This window comes from Ascaphus truei, chromosome 1 (assembly GCF_040206685.1).
Source record: "Ascaphus truei isolate aAscTru1 chromosome 1, aAscTru1.hap1, whole genome shotgun sequence".
Taxonomy (NCBI): domain Eukaryota; kingdom Metazoa; phylum Chordata; class Amphibia; order Anura; family Ascaphidae; genus Ascaphus; species Ascaphus truei.
In genome coordinates, this window is record NC_134483.1 from 110727585 (window position 1) to 110733584 (window position 6000).

Genomic DNA, 6000 nt, shown 5'->3' on the forward strand with positions numbered 1-6000 from the left:
CCCCTGATCTCACACACACACAGACACACACTCAGACACAAACTCAGACACTCGCAACAAGGGGGAATCGGAGCAGGGGGGGGGGGAATCGGAGCAGGGGGGGGGGGAATCGGAGCAGGGGGGGGGGGAATCGGAACGGGAAGGGGGGACCCGGAGCAGGGGGGGAATCGGAACGGGAAGGGGGGACCGGAGCAGGGGGGGGGGAATCAGAGCAGGAGGACAAGGGGGAAGCGAGAGTGGCATGGAGCAGTAGTCACCTGACTTGCTCCATGCAGGAAAGGGCAGGCCTCGCTATGCAAGGTCAGATAGACTCGCAGGGGTGAGCAAACTTTTTATGCCGAGCCCCCCTTTTCATCCATTTAATTTCTCGGGCCCCCCCTGCCTGACGTAATCAAAATCACATGAAGCCCCCCCCCCTTTATTAAACAATATACAATGTAAATACAAATATGTTTCAACAGCTCGCGCTTGCAAAATTAGGCTGCGTCCACGCTGCCGCCGAGAGTGGTGACATCACCAACTCTCCAAGCATGAGCACAGGGTGTCCTGCATAATTTTGCAAGCACGAGTGGGGGGTATGGATCAGGGCTATTTCTGTGTTTGTGTGTGGGTGTGGGGTTGTGCGCATTGACTGCTGCTGAGCATGCTTCAATGTCAATTTTGTTTGTCTCGCCAAGCACGCAATCAATCACAACACAAACAACACCCCCCACACCACACACAATCACAGCACACATTCAATCACAAAACACACACATCACTACACATTATATATATATATATATATACACACACACACACACACACACACACACACCTCACTATACATATATATACACACACACACACACACACACACACACATCACTATACATATACACACACACACACACATCATTATACATATATATATATATACACACACACATCACTATACATATATACACACACACACACACACACACACATATATACACACACATACACACATCACTATACATATATAGATACACACACACCACTATACATATACACACACACACACACAGTGACATCACTATACATACATATATACACACACACACACACACACACACAGTGACATCACTATACATATACACACACACACACACACACACACACACACACACACACACACACACACACACCTGTACTGCTTGCTCGGCTCCCCACTCAAGTAAAGCCAGGAAGAGGAGGGCTTGTGTCTGTGTGCAGAGGGACGCCCCGCCCCCTCTGCAAGCACAGGGAAACACAGCACGGATCTTCTGCCTGGCATTGCTCTGCCCCTGCTCTGCTCTGCCCCCAGGTTTTGCCGCACAGGCTGCGCCCCCCCCTAAATAATTTGGCGCCCCCCAGTTTCTGTGCACCGCTGAGATAGAGTTGCGAGGGACAAAAAAAAAAAATCCTGGCAGCGTGCCAACACGCGCCAGCCAATCAGGAGACAAGGGAGGTTTTTTTTTTTTTTGCAGAAGAGCGCGCTAAATCCTGTCACGCCAGTGCCCTCTGTTCCCCGCTGTTGGCGGCCCAGGATCCAGGGGGGGGCAGGCGCCCCCCCTTGCCCCCCCTTGCCCCCCCCTGCGGACGCCCATGTACACATGGGAAGATGGTAAAAGCAGGTACACTACTCCAGGGCCGCACACAATTTGCCAAATCGGTATAGTTGAAAGGTCAGGATATATAACAACGCTTAACACAAACTGTATACACCATGATGCATAGTTTGTGTTAACTTAGGGTGACCACATTTCCAAAAGTAAAAACCATGACCCATAAAGAATTATTCCTAAAATAAATGACCGCTTAAACATCAATATTTCAATGGTATTTGTCTAATAGCGCCCCCATTTATGCTGTATTATTGATTTATTCCTTGTGTGTGTGTGTGTTGAAACAATAGCATATGTAAACACATCCACATGCATTCAAATAACCAGAGATAATAGGATATACCGTATGTTACAGGAACAATCTCCTCACCGGGGAGGAGGTAAAGCAGCGGGCACTGCCGTGCAGCAATAAAGCGAAGGCTGGATTGTGCTGTGAAATTCTTTATTGATGCATGGATAAAAAAGTGAAGGGATGGCACCCCCCACACCTCTAACGCGTTTCTCCCACGCTGGGGCTTTCTTTAAAGAGGTGTGGGGGGTGCCATCCCTTCACTTTTTTATCCATGCATCAATAAAGAATTTCACAGCACAATCCAGCCTTCGCTTTATTGCTGCACGGCAGTGCCCGCTGCTTTACCTCCTCCCCGGTGAGGAGATTGTTCCTGTATCTTCACATCAGCTGGAGAATGCCAAGTACAGACAAAGAAAAGAGACCGGAGGAGTTAAAAGACACAGTGAGGGATTTTTTTTATTGCTGGAGCTTCCCCAGGTGATGTGTTTGATACATTGAAGTGGGACTAATGTATGGGGTCTGGGTGGGTCTTAGGACTTCTCCCAGACAACCCTTCACAGTCCCCACGAGACAACATCCATAATAGGGGTTATTTATCATTCAGCTCCCTTACTCCTGTCTCCATCCGGACAAGCAGCTTTTTTATCATTGTTGTGGACTGATATATACTCTGAGCACTGGTTAACTTAGGGGGTCATACACCTCTATCTTTCTCCATATACCGTATATTAGATGGAGGGTGATGAATCCCTGGGGTCTTAGCTGCTTCTGATGGAGTGAACCAGTTCCAGGAAGATTTCTAAAAGACAAAAAACAGAAGTGACTACATGACCCATAGCGTAGTTACATTTTAATACATTAATGGTTTGGAGAAACCATAAAAAGGCACATTCACAAGTGTAGAGGTAATAAGCGCAGTTTGAAATAACCTGAGCACAGGTAGATGTCAGCAAGCCAAGCTTTTACTGGAGTCCCTAGGTGCAACAATGTAGTCCTATGTGCAATGACCTTAGCCAAGGTCAGCGGAGATGAGATCTGCAGCGGGGGGACAGCAAGACGCACTCCAGGGGAACAGCAAGTACTAGTGGAAAACTCTGCAGCTCAATTTACTGTACACAGTGCTTCCAGATACAAAGCAGGCAACAGCATGTAACTTGGTTTGGTCCACGTGTTGGGGGAGTGGCTGGTGCAGTGTGTCGCAATCACGTAGCTGCAGGAGCGTGTCCAATGAAAAAACACCCTATGCATTTCATGGTGCTAATAGCGACTTCCTCAGAGAAATCTGTGGAATACCCCTGAGGAAGTCGCTATCAGCGCGACGAAACACCAGCAAAGTGCATAGTCACTGCACATACACATCTTCTCGCATGAACGCTCCAATGCCTCACAGTATATGCTCGTTGGTATAATACTCCGATAAGGTCTAAGAGTATTAAGGGCTTTCCCATAAAGTCCCGAATGGTGGGAGCAGGAAGGTACACTATATAGTTGGCCCTAACTAATACAAAATTATATACAGTAACCCAAATAGTTGAGAAGGAAAGTTAGTAATTATTATATGGATGCAATCTGAAATGTGCAATATTTAATTTAATTTAGACTAACATTATTATTATTTATTCAAGTAAAATGTAGTTGTATTGTTGGTTATTATCTTTTTAGCTCTTTTGTCAATTCAAACTATTTTGTCTTTATGGTTTATACTTGTTTTATATTTTAGTTTTAGAGTTTGTAAAGAATGTAACAATTTTATATTGTGATTCTGCAAATCATGATACTGTATTGTGATGTAGAGTATGTTTATTTGGACTCAAATTCTATTGTAATAATATTTGCAGACTTTCTTCTTTCTGTAATAGGAACATTTCAAAATTAAAAATGTTATTAGGAATATTTCCGAAATTGCCACATCAACCATTACATTTCATGAAGAGGGGTATCAAGACAGGAGAACAGTATATCCGAACCTAACGTCTGTAATATGCGCCAAACTAAAGTTATGTTTCATACATTCTGTGAGTTCATTATTTAATTTCAAAATTGTGTATTTTTGAGTTAAGCTTTAGCATCTGATTTATACCTTTTTACTTTCTTTTAAGCATAATTTAAACATGGAAAATTGGAAAGATGTGTTGAAATCTGTAATGCTTACCAACAATTAATAAAAAGAACAATAAGAAGATAAAAAATGACACGAAAAAACAAGCAAGATAAGTATCAGCCAGGGAGTGGCGCAGCGAGACACCATGTCACCAAAGCTTTTCAAACCCACCCTTGAAGAATTGCTCAAGCCATTGAATTGAGAAGAAAAAATAATCAAAATCAGTGAATATGGTGAATACTTGAGTCACATACAATTTTCAGACATTTTAATTTTTGCCACAATTCCAGTTGATCTCCAGCAAAAAAATCAGAAATCTTTCCAAAGCAAGTAAGAATGTGGGCCTTCATATGAATCTCAGCAGGACCAAAGCCAAAGTGATGTTCAACAAACGTGTCAACTCTACAAAGAATGAAATAAATGGTATAGAACTTGTAGAAGTTAAAAACGCTGTCTACCTTTTCCAGCGTGTCAGTGGATACTTGCTGACCAAGTAGGAACCTTCTTTAGGATCAATCAATGGGTGAATAAAGATGGGGTAAATGCGCATTTAGAAGAAACAAGACAATCTTTCAAGAGAACCTTGCCCTGCGCCCCAAGAGGAAAGTATTGGACCGGTGCTCAGGTATGAGTTTGAAAGCAAACAAAAGTCTGGGCTCGTCACAAGGGTGAATAAATTAAAATAGCAGTGGGCATGAAGAAATTACCATTGTTGGAAAAAGCTGGTACATAACTGGATTCAACGGTTATCAAAAGACCAAGACGAAGATGTGAGGATGAAATCAGAACATTTGTTGGAGCAACATGGAGAAGAGAGGTTTGCAACCGCAATACGTGGAAGATCATTGGGGAGTCAATATAATTAAATTAAGTGGATGCTGGAATCAGGGCACTACAGAGCTTAACTCAAGTGAATTTATTTAGCCAATGAATCAACGTTTCAGACAGTCTGCCTTTCTCAAGAGTTAATGGCATAATAAAGTGAACCACAGTGTCCCAAATAAATTGTCCCAAAATCAGTTGTCCCACGTTGATACTCATCAGTTGGTGTGTTAACATCATCGCACGTCGTCCTTCGATCTGCAGCCTCCATGTCCTCCCGGTCAGACAACTGCGTAATCCAGGGTTCCTTCAAGGGCTTTTACCTCCCTTCTAATTGGTCCTGACATGATCTGCATACTCCCACGATGTCTTTGGTGACGCGTGCAGTGTCATCGTCATCAAGATCCTCCATTGTTGGTGTTACTGTGTTGCTTGGCAATCTGGCTGTGCTGCTCTGCCCAAGCGCACCTCTCATGCCGGTCTCCTTTGTGTTAAATGGTGTACTGGTGTCCCTTAGTCATCTGCAGCACTGCTTGACACCATAAGAGGGATGACAAGATATTTATCAGCTAACAGTATCAGAAAATCCTTGTGCCCAAATAAACTAAGTATCATATATTCCAGTACAAAATAGCTATTAAAAATGAAACAATAGCCATTAAAAGTGAAACATCAAAGAATATGAAATATGGTACTCACATATGTTACATTGAAAATATATAAGAAATCATTTTTGTGTTCAAGTGATGCAAGACACTCAATGGAGCATCACTTGATTTAACCCTGTTAGTTGTGGAAGAAGTAGTCAGCCAACTCTCTAAGGTCAGGCATGATATTCTTAAAATTGAAATCATAATAGAACAAACACGTCAGAATGAAGTCACAGTAGAGTTGCTGGAAGGTTTAAAAACCCACCTGCAAAAATTAAAAGATTACTTAATTAAAAAAAACAAAATTTCAAGAAAGTAGTCAATGACTATAATGAAGATACAGTGTACCAATGGTTAAAACAAGAACGACGGCTCAGATATCAAACACGACAAAGAGTAGGACCAAGTAGAACTGACGCACCGACCAGCGATTCAGAAGCCAGCTCCTATACTGAGGGTCCCCATGCCCAAACACCAAGAGGAAGATCACTTTTTTTAAGACAAACC